We start from the raw sequence: 19,814 nt of genomic DNA on the forward strand, positions 1-19,814 counted from the left end.
GCCAGGGGAAGCAAGCCAGTAAAGAACATCCCTCCATGGTCTCTGCATCAGCTCCTGCTTCCTGACCTGTTTGAGTTCCAGTCCTGACTTCCTTTGGTGATGAACAGCAATGTGGAAGTGTAAGCTGAATAAACCCTTTCCTCCCCAACTTGCTTCTTGGTCATGATTTTTGTGCAGGAATAGAAACCCTGATTAAGACACTACCTTTCCCTGGGTATCTAACACATATAAAACACTGGTAATGTGCTAAAGGTCATATATCTTTTATCTGGGAAGTAAATGATCAAAGGCAGGGTAGAAACACCCTGTTTGAGATTAAATATCTACTACAACACAGGGCCATACAAATAAAGACAGTCTGTAGATAAAAGTGTGGTCCTAGTCTAAGTGTTGTGTCATGGTGCAACTATGGTGTCAGGTTACTGTCAATATGTTTTTTCAGTTTATATTATGAACAGTTTTTCTGATGATTATTTTTGTAGAGATAATCAAAGACACTGGGATAAAATAAATTGATTATATAATTACCAGCTATTCAAAAAGATTTCAACAGACCTGCATACTTAAGACACATGTTTGAAACAATTTGTACCCAATATTTTGTGATTGTTAGCCCTGATGAACCGTTTCACCTCAGACTGGAGCACTTTCCCTTGATGAAGTGACTTCTGGTCACTAGTGCTACAATATAAGGCTATAACTGGTCCAAATCACAAGTTCTAATGACTGAAAGATGCCAAAAGGCAAGGTTGTGACTGGTTGATAAAAGTAGCTATGATTGGTTCAAACACCTTTTCTCAAGCTATGAAAGCAGACAGGCCTGGCTCTAGAGTCAACTGGGACAATCACCTGTGCTTTGTGACATTAGATCCAGTGAACATGTCTCCTCCAAGGTTCTTTCAGTAGTGTGGGCTGAGCAGGAGAAATCTTGACAGTTTAACAAATATGCTCACTATGGAAGGAAGGCCATTAATAAGATCAAAATATAGAGCTAGTTTCCACTAGGGAACTTTTACAAGTATCATCTAGAAATCCTTAGTTGCTGACCACTGACCATTGTAACCTGACACCATAGTTGCACCATTACACAACTCTTAGACAGGACCACACTTTTATCTACAGACTGTCTTTATTTGTATGGCCCTGTGTTGTAGTAGATATTTAATCTCAAGCAGGATGTTTCTACCCTGCCTTTGATAATTTACTTCCCAGATAAAAGATATATGACCTTTATATTTATAATGTCATTAAGGCAATAAGCATTAATATATTTTCATGACTCGTCTACCCCATGGAAACTTCTCCTTTCTCATCTTCTTCCCTCTATTTTCTTGGTCTCTCTCCATACCCCAAGCTTGGGAACCCAAACTGCCTATCTCAATTCTGCCCAGATCTAGGCTGTTGGTTTATTCACCAATCTGGGATAACTTGAGGGGCAAGTTTACATAGCATCACTTGTGTCTATGTGTAAATTCTCTTGTCCTTGGGGGGGTGGGTGGAAACCAGGCCTTGAGAGTCAGTATTTAGCATTAAAATGCATAGCAAAAGACAAAACTTTAACAATCCTGATTTTCACACCTTTTCAAATAAGCACAGCAGAGACAGCACAACTGGAAATTATGTGCACAACAGCCCATGCTAACTTCCCCAGCCTGTACACAGGCCTATCTGGACTGTATGTCCTTACTGTATATATTACACACCAGAAAACTATGAAAGAAATCAAGGTTTTGTAAATTTGTACAAGCCTAGACCTGTCTTGGAAGAGGGAATATCTGTTGGGAAGTTACCTCCATCAGATTGGCTTGTGACATGTCTGTGAGGTGTTTTCTTGATTATTGATTGATGCGAAAGATCCAGCCCTATGTAAGTAATTCCAACCCTGGGCAAGTAGTTCTGTGTTATATGAAAATCCAAGCTGAGCAAACCACTGAGCAGCATTCTTTCATGACCTCTGCATCATTTTCTGCCTGACTTCACTTCATGGTAGAGTGTATGCTATAAAATGAAGTAAACCCTTTCCTTCCCATGTTGCTTTTGATCATGGTGTTTATCATAAGAGACAGGCAAACTCAAACATCACCCTAATGTTAAGTACCTCTTCCAAGTAGACTCCACTTCAGCCAGTGCCCTTAGTCTACAGACAGTCCTCTTCACTATCCTCCTGTTTTCCATCACACAGACACCCTCCAATTGTTCCAGCCTGCAAGCAGACTATACTACTACCTGCCTGCTTGATTGTCCTTTCTATTTGGACACTCACAACTGGTCAAATATACATGTAATACCATCTAATTTGGGAGCTGAGTCTGGAAGATCTAAAGTTCAAGGCTGTCTTGGTCTTGTTCAAAGCCAGTATAGGCAACTTGGAGAGACCCTGCTTCCAGATAAAGAGTTAAAGAAGAATGGAGATGGCTCATTGATGTAGTGTTTGCCAAGTGAGTTCAATTAAAACAAAATCAAAAACACTTGCAGATGTTCTAGAAGCTCATGATATACTCCCAGATGCTGACACCTGAAGCTGGGCTCCTGAACAGCCTTTCAGTTACTTGTGATCAGTTCCTGGGCCCCAGCCTTAGATTAGTAACTGAAGGCTAGTGCTCTTCACTTCAGTGCTGAATAAATGACCTTTTAGAATTCTCAGGTCCACTTATCAGCAGTACCTGTAGTTGATTTGAAGCCACAAACAGGACTGATGCTAGGCCCAGGCCTTCCTGTTGAGTCTACATGAATACCATCCCCAAATGTTATTGGAAAGAGGCAGACTTTTAATTCTTGACAAATGCCACTAACAACTGAAAATGCAACTGAACTGTTCAAGAGTAGCTAGAGTAAGAAGGAAAGTAAAAGAGATCCAGGGGCTGACACAACCCAGTTAAGGAGCCAGAAAGGGGAGAGTTCTCAAGTGCTATCAGGTCTACAGGGCTGAAGCTCAAGATGATCCCAGCCAAGCTTTAACTGACCATACCTTCAGCCTTCAGGGAGACTATGAGGTTTTTAGGTAGGAGATCTGCCCAGGATTATCATGCTAGAAAGCACCACTTGACACAACTTCTGCTTGTTGACTACCACTACTTGCTGCTGGACACCAAAAGAAATGAAACCTGGCAGGGTAGAGAATTCATGGAGCTTCTTGCCTACTTACAGTTTTTAATCCAGGTAGAGAAAGGAACAGTTAGCCAGCTGATAGGTAGCAAATTTCCAAAAGCACATTATCAAAGCTTTCAATTTGTTATGGATTTAGTACCCCAAGATAAACAGGAATACAGCACATTAAAATTTTCCATTTACAAAAATCACTATGCAAATTTAATCTTCTGTATATACAAATAAAATAAGCAGACATTGCATTTTGTTGATGACCTCCTCAACTTCTTTTGTGCATCCAACTCTCGACATTGAACTTCTATAGTGCCATCCTCCACCCATTGCCAGAAAAGACAGCAGATGTAGAACTTCAGTCCTAAGCACACTGATGCCAACAGTTCTGTAGTGGGGAGTGTGAGGCAGGGTATGATCTAAGATTTGGTTGTATTCCTCAGGTTCAAATGGAAGGTAATGGAAACCTAGGTCATCTTTTCTGCATACCTTCCTACCTAAAACAACTGCCACATGCCCTTTTCCATTGGTGTCTTTTTCTCTTTTTTCAGTCTTAGAGGCTGGCTTCCAACACCTACATTCAGAGATCTACAGGGAAGGATGGGAAGCATTTCTTTTCTTTTCTTTTCTTTTTTTTTCTTTTCTTTTTTTCTGTCCTGCCTATGGGTGTATGTTTATCAGAAATACAGTAAGTTTTGTTAGGTCTCAAACCTGGAGCCAATTGACTAAATGAGGTGTCTATTTAATATATCAAAGTAGAAATGGCCAACAAGTTCTCCCAGCATCATTCAGTCCCTACCTCTTACAGAGTAACCCCATCCCCTACTCCGAACTATCTAGCCCACTGGCTGGGGTGCTCTTCTTCTGCAGCTCTTCCCAATATAATCCAATGGACTACAGGAATCATTTTTTGGCTTCCTGGCCTCTTGGTCTCCCGGCTTATTTCTCACCATTCTTCCCTTCCCTCACACAGCCTGGCTCAGGATCCTTTTCACTCTGGACTCTCCTAGATGCTTCTGCCTCTGGCTATGTTCTCCATTTTATCTACAACAAACCTCTACAATACCTAGGAACAATCATGCCCTCTCTTTTTTAACTTTTTTTGTTGTTGTTCATTCATTTGGTGCTGAAGTCCCATGATTGCCATATATGAGTTCTCTTCCAAGAAACTTAGCTACTTCAAACCAAGCTGCTGATCTGACTCCCTATGGCATGTACCAGTCATTTGTTTCTGCTGGGTGCCTGCCATCCATCAAATTTGATGCCAAATTCTAGAGTCAGCTTCTCAGCTATGTTTCCTTTCCATGTGCTCTAACCAGCCCTCCCCTTATCTATGTCATTAAGTGTCTCTCTAGCTGCTAGAGCCTTCTATATCCTCTCAAGGAACCCACCTGAGCTCTATTCTTTGTTAACAACACATAGCATCTTGTTTCTCATCTCTGTCTGCTGGATAACTATTAAGCCAAGCTGTCAGGTTTGTTTATTATTACTAGGAAAGCTACACCAGTATGGCAGAAAACTCCTCTTACCCCCATGGGGCCCCAATCACAAGGAATTCCTTTTCTCTAGGATTTGTAACACTTTTATCTCTGACAAGTTTCCCATTCTGCTTAGGGATGCCCCTATAGAATTTCTTGTGATAAAGACATTTTATCCACCTCAATTCAACTAGCTTTCTCTCCCACCTCTCCCTAGGAACCAATAAGATACCTGTCAGCTCTGCCCTGCAGTCCCACAGCTTCTGCTCTCAGCTCCCTCTTAAATTTTCCTGTCCCACCTCAGAGCTGCCTGCTCTGTCTCTTCCTTAAGTGCTCATAGGCCTCTCCTCTTGCAGCCTGTCTGAACCATTATGGGCTCTCTCTCAGCTCCCTCTTTTCTTAGCCAACATCAAAGTAAATGGAGAGAAACTTGAAGCAATCCCACTAAAATCAGGGACTACACAACGCTGCCCACTCTCTTCCTATCTATGCAACATAGTACTTGAAGTCCTGACCAGAGCAATTTGACAACAAAAGGAGATCAAGGGGATACAAATTGGAAAGGGAGAAGTCAAAATATCACTATTTGCAGATGATATGATAGTATATATAAGTGACCCCAAAAATTCCACCAGAGAACTCCTAAACCTGATAAACAGCTTCAGTGCAATAGCTGGATATAAATTAACTCAAACAAATCAGTGGCCTTTCTCTACTCAAAGGATAAACAGGATGAGAAAGAAATTAGGGAAACAGCACCCTTCACAATAGTCACAAATAAAATAAAATACTTTGGTGTGACTCTAAGGAAGTGAAGATCTGTATAATAAGAACTTCAAGTCTCTGAAGGAAGAAATCAAAGAAGATCTCAGAAGATGGAAAGATCTCCCATACTCATGGATTGACAGGATTAACATTGTCAAAATGGCTATCTTGTGGAAAGCAATCTACAGATTCAGTGAAATCCCCATCAAAATTCCAACTCAATTCTCCACCAAGTTAGAAAGGGTATTCTGCAAATTCATCTGGAATAACAAAAAAAAAACCCTAGAATAGGAAAAACTATTCTCAACAATTAAAAAAAAAAAGTGGAATCACCATCCCTGACCGCAAGCCGTACAACAGAGCAATTGTGATTTAAAAAAAAAAAAAAAGTGCGTGATAGTGGTACAATGACAGACACGTAGATCAATGGAATAGAATTGAAGACCCAGAAATGAACCCACACACCTATGGTCACTTGATCTTTGACAAGGGAGCTAAAACCATCCAGTGGAAAGAAGACAGCATCTTCAACATATGGTGCTGCTCAACTGGAGGCTAGCATGTAGCAGAATTCGAATTGATCCTTTTTTATCTCCTTGTACAAAGTTCAGGTCTAAGTGGATCTAGGAACTCCACATAAAACCAGAGACACTGAAACTTATAGAGGAGAAAGTAGGAAAGAACCTCAAAGATATGGCCACAGGTGTGGGAAGCCACATGTGCCGTTGCTGAGTGGCACTGACTACTGCTGGGCACCATGCATAAGATTGGACAAACAACCAATGTGTACATATGCAGTAAAGTTTTTTGCAAAAACACTGCCTGGCCCAGGCATGATAATGAGGTTCTGTAAGGTACTGAGAGTATAACCAATCGGATGTGAGACATGCAAATGAGGTATGATAATGAGGCTCAGTGAGGTACTGAGAGAGAGTAGCCAATCAGATGAGGAACATGCAAATGAGGCTTAGTGCATAACCAATCAGGGTATGAGACACGCCTCTCCTAGGCCTATAAAAGCAGCACCAGCTCTGGGCAAAAAGTCTTTTCGCCTCTGCAATCAAGCTCTCCCAATAAACGTGTGCAGAAGGATCCTGTTGCAGCGTCGTTCTTGCTGGTCGAGTCGAGCGCGGGCAAGAAGTGGTGCCGGAAACCCGGGACAAGAAACATCTTCAGGCACGAGCGAAGACCCCCTGCTACAGGGAGGATTCAGAACTGCATCGCGGGGAAGGAGCGGTTAATAAAGGTTCCCGTAAAACAGACTGCTGAGAAGGATCCGGCGTGGATTCAGAACTCTTCAGCTGGGGAGCGGTGTTAATAAAGGTTCCTGCAAAACAGACTGCTGAGAAGGATTCAACTGCGTGGATTCAGAACTCTTCAGCTGAGGAACGGTGGTACCAGTAAGTATAAAGAAATTAAGGTAAGTCTCTGAGAGGTATGCTTTCTTACGCAGTGGGTCTGGTAGTTGTTACTGGGTTTGTGTGGGACGAGCTGTTAAGGAAGGGCAGCGACTTTGTAGGAGTACCAGGAAGGCATATCAGAAACATAGAGAAAGAAAAAAGAAGATGCGCGCAGAAAAATAAGTAACTTAAGAAATATAAAAAGAGAAAAAGAAAGGAAGCTAAAATATAAAGATACAAAGGATAATATAAAATATAAAGATACAAAGGATAATATAAAGATACAAAGGAGAATATAAAGATATAAAGGATAATATAAAAAATGAAGAGCAAAAAGTTAAGTCAATTTACCCTCCTCTCGAGGACTTTGACTAAAGAGGCAGCCTTCATCAAAGGCTTAAAGATAGCTCTCAGGGAAAGAGGAGTAACTATTAGAAGCAGCCACTGTGCAGAATTCCTAGAAGAAGGAGAAAAAATGAAAATAAGCTATTTCAGAGCCCTCCTAGGGACAGACAGAAAACGGGAGACGTCCTGCTTCCTCTCTGGCTCCTATGGAAATATTTTTAGCTTCGAATAGGATATCTGTGTTCTATTTTCTGTTTTTTGGTGCACCAAATTGTCTATATGTCTGTCAACTCGTGTTTGTTTTTGCTTGGATGATTGAATGATTGTTGTTCTGTGTTTCATGTTGAAAAATAAAAAAGCAGTCTCAGTCTGCACAGCAAAAAATGACAAGTTAGCTGCACAGTGGCTGGGAGTCAAGTACAGCTGAAAAAGCCCTGCTGAAGGCTGATTGCAAATGGAGCTTTTAAAGGGGCAGGCAGCCTTTTGCTTGTAACAGAAAGTTAGCTTAAAATTGGAAACCCAAGGTTGGAGTTATTCTAAACAACATAAGAAAACAGGTAATATGCAAAAGCAATGTACAAAGGGTAGAAAGAGTATGTTTGAAAATAAAGTACATATCTTTACAAATAGAAGGAAAAACCTTTCAAGGTATAATGGATACAGGAGCAGATAAAAGCATTATATCTAGTAAGTGGTGGCCTGCTTCTTGGCCTGTTAATCAATCGTCACATAGCTTACAAGGATTAGGATATGAGGCTACCCCAACTATAAGTGCAAAATCCTTACAATGGAAAGATAAAGAAGGAAGGACAGGGCTTTTTCAACCTTATGTACTCCCTTTACCTGTAAACTTGTGGGGGAGAGATGTGTTATCAGCTATGAACTTTATATTGACTAATGATTACTCTCAGAAAAGCAAGGAAATGATGAAAGGAATGGGATATATACCTGGACTAGGTCTTGGAAAAATTTTGCAAGGTAGAATTTTACCAGTTAAAGCCACTGTAAAGGCAGACAAGAAAGGGCTGGGTTTTTTCTAGGGGCCACTGAAGAGCCTTTGCCCATCCCGTAGCATACGGAGGACATGGTGTACTTTACCCTCTGAGAAGTTAAAAGCAGCTAAAGAATTAGTACAAGAACAATTAGATCTGGGACATGTGGAGCCCACTCAATCACCCTGGAATACCCCCATTTTTGTTGTAAAGAAAAAGTCAGGTAAATGGAGATTGTTACATGACCTAAGAGCCATTAATGCACAAATGCAAGTTATGGGTCCTGTACAAAAAGGACTCCCCCTACTCTCAGCTCTACCTAAGGATTGGAGAATTATAGTAGTAGATATTAAGGATCGTTTCTTTTCAATTCCATTAAATAAGAAAGATAAACCTAGATTTGCATTCACCTTGCCTTCTATTAATCATATGGAACCTGATAAAAGGTACCAATGGCGGGTATTACCCCAAGGAATGGCAAATAGCCCTACCATATGTCAGTTATATGTAGGAAAAGCTTTACAACCGGTTAGGGATGGTTTCCCCTCCTTAAAAATTTGTCACTATATGGACGACATTGTAATTTGTGGACCTGAAGAAGAAAGTATACAGCAAGCTTATGGCTTGCTTAATGAAACTTTAAAAAATAATGGTTTGAGTATTGCACCAGAAAAGGTACAGCAGTCTAATGTTAGTCATTTTCTAGGAGCCACTATTACTTTACGATGTGTCACCCCACAAAAGATTAGTATTAGAAAAGACCATCTAAAGACACTAAATGATTTTCAAAAATTATTAGGAGATATAAATTGGATTAGACCTTATTTAAGGATCCCTACTTCGGAATTAAAACCTTTATTTCAAATTTTAGAAGGAGACTCACATATTACCTCATTGAGACAATTAACACCTGAGGCTTCTGATGTTCTTAGGAAAGTGGAAAAGGCGATCCAAACAGCACAGTTAACTCGTATAAATGAGCAAGAACCTTTGTGCCTATGCATATTATGCACCATCAATCTGCCAACTGCTGTGTTATGGCAAAATGGTCCTTTAGTATGGATACATCCACATATATCCCCTAATAAAACTATAGAGCATTATCCCACCATGGTAGCAAATATGGCCCACAAAGGGATAAAAACTTCAATCACTCACTTTGGAAAAATGCCTGATAGCATAATTGTCCCGTATACTGTCGCACAAATGCAAATATTGTGTGCTACTATAGATGAATGGGCCATTCTTAGATGCAGTTATTCTGGTTTAATTGATAATCATTATCCTAAACATCCGTTATTACATTTTATGTTATTGCATCCAGTAATATTTCCAAAGGTAACGGCTAATACCCCTATAAAGGGAGCCATTGATATTTATACAGATGGATCCAAAACAGGAGTTGGAAGTTATGTAATCAATGAAAAGGCTGTAAGGTTGCAATTTACACCAGGAGCCCCTCAATTGGTAGAATGTTTGGTAGTTTTAGAAGTCTTTAAAAGATTTCCTATGCCCATAAATATTGTCTCTGATTCTGTTTATGTAGTTAATGCGGTTCTAGCATTAGAGACTGCTGGAAATTTTAAACAGTCCAGTCCTGTATCTGAAATTTTGATGAAAATACAAAATTGTATTCTGATGCGTGAGCATCCCTTTTATATTCAACATATTAGAGCACATACATCATTACCTGGACCTATGGTTAAGGGAAATGCAATTGCTGACTCAGCCACCAGAGACATGGTTTTCCTATCACAAAGTTCTATAGAAAGTGCAAAAAATTTTCATCAGCTTTATCATGTCCCTGCCTCTACATTACGACAAAAGTTTAAGCTCACAAGAAAAGAAGCCCGAGATATTGTCCTACGGTGTGGTAAATGTGTAGAATTTGTTAATGCACCTTCCGTGGGTGTTAATCCTCGCGGATTGCGACCCCTAGATGTTTGGCAAATGGACGTAACGCATATCCCATCTTTTGGGAAATTACAATATGTACATGTATCCATCGATACCAGTTCTGGTGTCCTACATGCCTCTCCCTTGACAGGGGAAAAAGCAGTTCATGTCATATCTCACTGCTTAGAGGCTTGGGCTGCATGGGGCAAGCCCCTAGTGTTAAAGACAGATAATGGTCCTGCATATACTTCTTCTAAATTTAGCCAATTTTGCAAACAAATGCAAGTAAAACATATTACTGGATTGCCCTATAATCCACAGGGCCAAGGCATAATTGAGAGAGCCCATCGCACTCTGAAACAATATTTGCAAAAACAGAAAGGGGGAATAGAGGCTATGACGCCAAAGATGGCTCTATCCCTTACAATATTTACTCTTAATTTTTTAAAATTGGATGATGCTGGAAGATCACCAGCTGAAAGGCACGGACAATGGCCTCAATCGCCCAATGAAATGGTCAAATGGAAAAATGTCCTTGATAATAAATGGTATGGCCCGGATCCTATTTTAATCAGATCCCGGGGAGCTATTTGTATTTTCCCACAGGGTGAAGAAAATCCACTTTGGGTCCCGACGCGACTGACAAGGACCGTGAAAGAGCAAGATGAACCCCAAGATGATTCTCCTGCTCCTGATGATTGAGACCGGGATAAGTATACCTTTGTGAGCCATAGTAAGATCATGGCCAGTACCTTTACCGGTACATTCCAATTCTTCTACCTTGCCTTTATTTTTTGCAACGGAATGTTATTTGGATGCGCCTTGTGCACGACAAACTCCTCAAGAGCCACGGGTGTATAATAGTACTAGTTTTCATTTGAATTATACACTATGCTTTGTGCATAATGTGGATAAACCTTTTACACCCTGTATATTTTTAAAGAAAAAGATTATCTCTAATTGGGCAGATCCCATTAGCCAAAATAAGGTGAGCTCTGGAGTGTTGTTTAATGCTTTAACGCAAGTTGCTCAAGGAGCGCAATCAGGCTCAGGTGATGTTGAAAATAATATAACTTCACCTATAAACATCACCACTATTATGATAAAGGGAAAGGTGACCATTCCCAAAAGATCACGATGGCCTGTTGGCAATGCTACTGCTATACGCAGCATGCCTTGGTGTCATCCGGACCTCGCATTTCCTATAGTTTTTTCACCTTGTCAATCAAAAATTTTTCCTCGAAAAGAAATAGCAAAGGGTTTTGTTTTGTCACCCCCACTAGATTTTGCTATAATGAGCGATAAAGGAGATGCTACAGGGAAAGAAAATATTTGGCCATATTACCAATGGATTTTAAGCAATGAGGCAGGTGCTAGTACCAGTCTGTCAGCCTTTGCATTGCTGACTGGAACCTTTCATGAGATATTGAATGTTTCTGCCACTCTTTCCAATACCTCTACTCATTTAGATAATGTGACAACTAATATGACTACTTCTCCAGTAGAAGTTTGTGTCAATCCTCCATTTTTCTTTATATTGGCTGAATTTCAAAATAATACAGAATGGTTAGATTGTACAAATGTTACTTGTTTTTTGACGCAATGCTGGAATGGAACCAAATTCTTAGCCTTAGTGGTTCATCTACCAATCTTTGTCCCTGTGCCTGTTGAGGCAGATCCAGAGAAGTTCCCAATAACGAGTCTTATTCGGCAAAAGAGAGGTTTTGGAATCACAGCTGCCATTGTTACAGCCATTGTAGTGTCCGCGGCATCAGCAGTTACCGCAGGAACTGCAATGGCCCATCAAATTGATACTGCTGACACCATAAGTCAGATAGCAGAAAAATCCTCTGAAGCATTGCTTACCCTGCAAAAGGTGGATTCTCATATCGCCTCAGGGTTAATGTTAGTGAATCAGAGAGTGGATATTTTACAACATAATATGGAACGGATGATGGATGTCATACAAATGAGTTGTGTGGCATCCACATCGCATGTGTGCATTACTCCCAATAAGTATATTAATAATTCTTTTATTAAAAGTACAGACCTATCAAATTACCTGAAAGGGAACTGGTCGCAGGAGCTGGAGAGGTTGCAGACGAGACTGCAGATGCAGATCCTGAACCTTAATGGGACCAGAGTGGAACCAGTGACCCTCGGAGACTTTACCTCTTGGTTTACCTCTGCTTTTTCTTACTTTAAGGAATGGGTGGGAGGGATTTTGTTTGGTGCTGCCATATGCTGTGGACTGGCATTCATGCTCTGGTTGGTATGCAAATTCAGAACCCAACAAAAACGTGACAAGGTGATTATAACTCAGGCACTTTTAGCTATTGAAAACGGCTCCTCCCCTGAAATTTGGTTATCTATGCTCAAGAATTAGTCAGCATGAGATTAGATGAGAGAGACTCAACGATCATTGATCAGCCCTTGCTCATCAATAGGGTGATCATGATTTCCCCACTAATTCAATTTTTGGCTGGCCTCTTTTGCAGAGTTCGCCCTAGGTCATTTAGCAGTTATTGTCACACAGCACTGCGGTATCCAGAGACGGGCAACTTTCCTCGTGCACAGTCCAACCTAAGACATGGGGCCCGGTGGCGATAGGGTTACCCTATGACGGGTAAGGCTGTGACATTAGAGGAACGACCTAAAACAGGAGCCATGGAGGATGGGCATAATTGCACAGGCCTAGTCCAGCCTCATTTTATTAAAACAAACAGGGGGAGATGTGGGAAGCCACATGTGCCGTTGCTGAGTGGCACTGACTACTGCTGGCCACCATGCATAAGATTGGACAAACAACCAATGTGTACATATGCAGTAAAGTTTTTTGCAAAAACACTGCCTGGCCCAGGCATGATAATGAGGTTCTGTAAGGTACTGAGAGTATAACCAATCGGATGTGAGACATGCAAATGAGGTATGATAATGAGGCTCAGTGAGGTACTGAGAGAGAGTAGCCAATCAGATGAGGAACATGCAAATGAGGCTTAGTGCATAACCAATCAGGGTATGAGACACGCCTCTCCTAGGCCTATAAAAGCAGCACCAGCTCTGGGCAAAAAGTCTTTTCGCCTCTGCAATCAAGCTCTCCCAATAAACGTGTGCAGAAGGATCCTGTTGCAGCGTCGTTCTTGCTGGTCAAGTCGAGCGCGCGCAAGACACAGGGGAAATATTCCTGAACAGAACAGCAATGGCTTGTGCTGTAAGATCAAGAATTGATGAATGGAACCTCATAAAATTGCTAAGCTTCTGTAAAACAAAGAACACCATCGATAACACAAAATGGCAACCAAGAATGGGAAAAGATCTTTACCAATCCTAAATTTGATAGGGGACTAATATCAAATATATATATAAAACTCAAGAAGTTGGACTCTGGAAAAACAAATAACCCTATTAAAAATTGGGGTACAGGGCTAAACAAAGAATTCTCCACTGAGGAATACCGAATGGCTGAGAAGCATCTGAAAAAGTGTTCAATATCCTTAATCATCAGGAAAATGCAAATGAAAACAACCCTGAGATTCCACCTCACACCAGTCAGAATGGCTAAGATCAAAAACTCAGGTGACAGCAGATGCTGCCGAGGATGTGGAGAAAGAGGAACATTCCTCCATTGCTTGTTGGACTGCAGGCTGGTACAACCACTATGAAAATCAGTTTGGCTGTTCCTCAGAAAATTGGACATAGTGCTACTGAAATATCCAGCAATACCACTCCTGGGCATATACCAACTCATAATAAGGACACATGCTCCACTATGTTCATAGCAGTCTTATTTATAATAGCCAGAAGCCAGAAAGAACCCAGATGTCTCTTATTAGAGGAATGGATACAGAAAATGTGGTACATTCATACAATTGGTACTACGCAGCTATTAAAAACAATGAATTTATGAAATTCGTAGACAAATGGATGGATCTGGTGCATATCATCCTAAGTGAGGGAGGCCAATCACAAAAGAGCACACATGATATGCATTCACTGATAAGTGGATATTAGCCCAGAAGTTCAGTATCCTTCTTAGAAGAGCGAACAAAATACCCATGGAAGGAGTTACAGAGATAAAGTTTGGAGCAGAGACTGAAGAAATGACCATCCAGAGACTTCCTCGGTTGGAGATCCATCCCATAAACAACCACCAAACCCAGACACTATGGCAGATGCCAACAAGAGCTTGCTGACAGGAGCCTGATATAGCTGTCTCCTGAGAGGCTCTGCCAGTGTCTGGCTAATACAGAAGTTGATGTTCACACTCATTCATTGGATGGAACACAGGGTCCCCAATGACAGAGCTAGAGATATTAGTTGAAGGGGTTTGCATCCCCATAGGAGGAACATCAATATGAACTAACTAGTACCCCCAGAGTTCCTTGCGACTAAGCCACCAATCAAAGAAAACACAAGGAGGGACTCGTGGCTCTAGCTGCATATGTAGCAGAGGATGATCTAGTCAGTCATCAATGGAAGAGAGGCCCTAGGTCCTGTGAAGGTTCTATGCCCCAGTATAGGGGAATGCCAGGGCCAGGAATGGGAGTAGGTCGGTTGAGGAGCAGAGGGAGGGGGGAAAATATAGGGGATTTTCTGAGAGAAATTAGGAAAGGAGATAACATTTAAAATGTAAATAAAGAAAATATCTAATAAATATCTAATAAAAATAAAATAATATGAAAACAGAAACATAATATTTAAAAAATATTGTATCTACAACATAGATCAACTCTTGTTTAAAACATAGATCTACAGAAAAAAAATAAGCATTTTAAACAGCAAATACATTGTTGGCAGCCATCTTTGCTAATGTTAAAGGGGAGCATGCCATGTGGCTTTTCCACCACCTTAAAATGACCACATGGTGTAAACCAACCAAGACAGCACCTAGAAACCTTCTTAGTCCTACTGAGTCTTTGATTTATCACTGTATCGCCTTTTAAACTAGAAATACAATAGTAATTTTCAAAATATCTTGGATTAGGATGGATTTTTATGTGATGGGGAATTCCTAGGTTTTGAAGGTTTACTCAGGTTAACAGAACCTAACTTAAGAATGCATGTCTAAATAATTAGTTGTCTGCTAACTCTGTTCAACACCCTGCTTCTAGAAAAATTTAAATAAGGAACACCATAGGTATATTTGATAAATAACATTTATAAATTCCTAAGGTCTACTGAAGTCTACAGTAATCATTGTTTAGCCTCTTTGTCTTTCCTCACGTTGTTAAGCCTTAGCTATTTCAGTAAACTGAATCATACAAGAAGCTGATATTCTATAATGGTATACTATAAAAAAAAGATCAGTTAAGTTCCTAATCTCTCTATAAATTATATTTATTATTTAAAGTTTTTAAGGCATTTATTTATGCTTTAAAGTTTAATTTTAATGTTAAAGGATCTTCAATTAAATTTTCAACTCATTTTAAGGGAAAAAGCTATAACACCCTAATCTTATAAAAACTATTAATTTGCAAAGTATTGCCTAATTCATTTAGTAATGAACTTTATTTAGCCTCTGGTGTGTGTTCTCAAGGTTAAGCCTAAAATCACGTATACTTAATAGATACATGGTCCTCAAATTCTTCAGAGATTTTCTGAATATATCATTTAAAATGTTTAATGTGGTAATAATAGACAGAAATATCAGTTCTTAGAGATATCTCTAAGGTCTTGAAAGAAAACAATGTGGAGGGGGGCACCAACTACCCCACATGGATTATGGTTACACTAACCACTGGGGAAAACTGTCCCATAGTTTACCTGCTATCAAGGCTCCGCACAAACTGTGGATACTTTTGGGTTAATTGCTCTAGTTTGCCTGGTCAAACTAAGGTCTGTTCCTCAAGTTATTTCTTTACAAGAAAAATATCACAGCGCTGAGTCTGGTAACTGAAGACCAATGCTGCCCTATGTGGCATCTGAGGATTAAAACAAAGGACCATTTCCACCAATGAAGGACTACTGCCCAAAAGGAAGCCTCCAAGATCACAGGAGCCTAGGGCGACCTAGGTAATGGGCAGGTTTCTATCATTTTATTGATACAAAGCCTATTTGGATTATAATTCTTGCTATAATAATTTATCCATTTTAGATATCTTTTGATATTGCATAAGTGTAGCTTTAACAGCAAAAAGCATACCAACTCCTGCCCCAAGGCTACAGCTGCCTTCTCTTCACAGGTAAAAATTCAGCCTCAGGCCTCAGCATCCTAGAGCTAGGTCTGTATCTGAGAAAGACAAACAGATAATCTCACAGAAGGGTTTTTGTTTTTGTTTTTGTTTTTGTTTTTGTTTTTTTTGGTTTTGTTTTTTTTTTTAAAGATTTATTTATTATTATATCTAGGTACACTGTAGCTGTCTTCAGATGCACCAGAAGAGGGCATCAGATCTCATTACAGATGGTTGTAAGCCACCCTGTGGTTGCTGGGATTTGAACTCAGGACCTTCGGAAGAGCAGTCGGTGATCTTAACCACTGAGCCATCTCTCCAGCCCTCACAGATGCTTTTTACCCTAAATCATTTCTGTGTTCCCAAGCTTTTGCCATGACTCAAAGGAGTGAGTCTACTGCTTTCCCTACAGGGTGGATTTTTAATACAGATTACAAACAGTGGTAATGCTAACATATCTAAAACTTTATCTCTATTTGTAAACTTAAAAAATTCTTGTAAGCATAAACTTAGAGTCATTTGGATCCACCTCTCACAGGCCAAACAGACTCCAGATAAATAAATACTATCAGCCAACAGCCTGTTTCCCCACATTCCTATTCCCCTGATTTCTGATTGTAGGATCTTTCCCTCTTTCCCTCTTTCTTTCCCTCTTTCTTTCCCTCTTTCTTTCCCTCTTTCTTTCCCTCTTTCTTTCCCTCTTTCCCTCTTTCCCATGGGTCTCTAAGTTTCAAGTGTACACACAAGATAAAAACTTTTCCCTAAACATCTGAACTTTACCTTCTGTCCCTAGAATATTGTCCCAGTAGATTTCAAATTGACTGCAGAGTGCTCTTGCAACTCCACAACCTCATGTGTTCTCTCAGAATCTCCATCTCAGAAGACCTCAGGTGGTCCAGTCTCAAAAACTGCTCGAACTAGACATGCACTTCCCTTACCCCAGCAAAGTATGTAGAAAGTAAGCAAACACCCTCCCCTCCTCTCTCCCTCTTTTTCTCTCTTCCCAGCCTTGTTCAGCATTCCAACTTTCTTGAGTTTTCAACAATGATGTCCCAATGTCAGCAGGAAGTGGTCATAAAAAGATTACATCCCCCTTTATCATTTATTGTCAACCAAAAGGCTGAGATATTAGGTTTCAAACCTGGGATAAATGGCTAACTCAGATGCCAATTCAACATACCCCATTCCCTTTCTTATCTAGTTCACTTCACCCATTTGCCTTCTATGACTATTTTATTCCCTCTTCTAAGTGAGAGTCAAACATCCTTACTTGGGTCTTCCTTCTTTAGGTCTGTGGAGTATGACATGGGAATTCTATATTTTGTGGCTAATATTGACTTTTAAGTGAGTACATACCATGCATGTCCTTTTAGGTCTGGGTTACCTCACTCAGGATGATATTCTCAAGTTACATCCATTTGACTGCAAAATTTATTATGTCTTTATTTTTAATAACTGAATAGTATTCCATTGTGTAGATGTACCATATTTTCTTTATCCATTCTTTGGTTGATGGACATTTAGATTGTTTTCAGTTTCTGACTATTACAAATAAAACTGCTATGAACATAGTTGAGCAAGTCTTTGTGGGATGGTAGAGCATCTTTTGGGTATATGCTCAGAAGTAGTATAGCTGGGTCTTGAGATAGAACCATTCCCCATTTTCTGAGAAACTACCAAATTGATTTCCAAAGTGGTTGTACAGGTTTGCACTCCCACCAGCAATGGAGGAATGTTCCTCTTGCTCTATAGCCTCAACAGCATGTGGTAGCCCTTGAGTTTTTGGTCTTAGCCATTCTGACCAGTGTAAGATGAAATCTAAGTGTTGTTTGATTTGCATTTCCCTGAAAACTAAGAACTTTGAATAGTTCTTTAAGTGCTTCCCAGCCAGTTGAGATTCCTCTGCTGAGAATTCTGTTTAGGCCCCATTTTTAAATTGGGTTATTTGGGTTGTTGGTGTCAAACTTCTTGAGTTTGTTATAAATTTTGAAATTAGCCCTGTGTCAGATGTAGGGTTGGTAAAGATCTTTTCCCAATCTGTAGGTTTCTGCTTTGTCCCATTGATAGTGTCCTTTGCCTTCCAGAAGCTTTGCAGTTTCATGAAGTCCCATTTATCAGTTGTTGATCTTAGAGCCCGAGCCATTGGTGTTCTGTTCAGAAAGTTGTCTCCTGTATCATTGAGTTCAAGGCTATACTTTCTGTTCTATTAGAGTTAGTATATCTAGTTTTATGTTGAGGTCTTTGATCTACTTGGACTTAAGTTTTGTGCAGGGTGGTAAATATTGATCTATTTGCATCCTTCTATATGAAGACATGTAGTTAGACCAGCATCATTTGTTAAAGATGCTTTCCTTTTTCCATTGTATGATTTTGGCCTCTTTGTCAAAAATCAAGAATCTATAGGTGTTAGGTTAATACTACATCTTTAATTTGATTCCATTGATAAACCTGTCTGGTTCTACCCCAATACCATGCTTTTTATTACCATTGCTCTGTAGTACAGCTTGAAGTCAAGGATGCTGATACCTCCAGAAGTTCTTATATGGTACAGGACTGTTTTAGTTATCTTGAAGGGTTTTTTTTCCCATATGAAGTTGAAAATTGTTCTTTCAAGATCTGTAAAAAAAATTGTGTTGGAATTTTTATGGGAATTGTATTGCATCTGTAGGTATTTTTCGATAAGATTGTCATGTTTACTATATTAATTTTACTGTAGTCCCATGAGTATGGAAGATCGTTCCATTTTCTGATTTCTTCTTCAATTTCTTTTTTCAGAGACTAAGACTTAAGTCTTAGTCACTGAAATAGAAAACATAGCCAATTTATTACTATGGTCCATTTTATAGTTAAAATGATTTTATAATAAATTTTAAATGAACCTTATCTTAGGAGTCAAGTTCCAGGAAAACCCAAAACAAGTAGAAGCAGATTCAGGAATGATGTCTCTGAACCATCACCTGGACAGGTGAAAATATATGAATGGTTATTTGGATTTTAAACAAATAAAAAATAAGCTTTGACATTTTAAAATGTTTATCTACTTAGAAACTTGTATCAGTCAGTGTTAACTGTGTCGTCAGGTTGCAGTTTCCACATGTAAAAAATTGACAGTCAGTAGCATTTAGGAATATGTCTGGGAGGTTTAAATAGACAAGCTATGGTAGAAGGGCCTGCAGTGTCCCTGAATGTTGTCTCTGTATTTATCTGCTCCTTGTAACCATCTAACTATAGAGCAAGAAGGTTGACTTCTGAATTACTACATGGATGTGCATAAAGCTGTGGCTCCTTTTAGCTCTCTGATTGATGCTCCAGTAATGAGCTATGTGGAATGTTGTGTGGGTGGCCACAAGGACAGTCTTAGTGCTTGAAAAGTAGAAAACAGGTTCTAAAGATGTCAGGAATGTCTCATCTCACTCAGGACCTGAAAAGTTGCCCCCCACCCCCACACACACACACATACAACTTCCTATCTGTGTTTTGCCTTCTTCTTTGTGTGCATGGCATCTTATGTGCATTTCTCCTAGCCCTTGAAGTTAACTACTACTCTCATTTGTAAGCATCATGCTGGAAATCCAAGGATCCACCACCAGAGGCAACCATGAAGATGATATGCCACAAGATTGCACCTTTCTTACATCCCTCACAGAGGGACTTCTTATGGATTGGGCG

Source organism: Mus musculus, chromosome 16 (assembly GCF_000001635.26).
Source record: "Mus musculus strain C57BL/6J chromosome 16, GRCm38.p6 C57BL/6J".
NCBI lineage: Eukaryota > Metazoa > Chordata > Mammalia > Rodentia > Muridae > Mus > Mus musculus.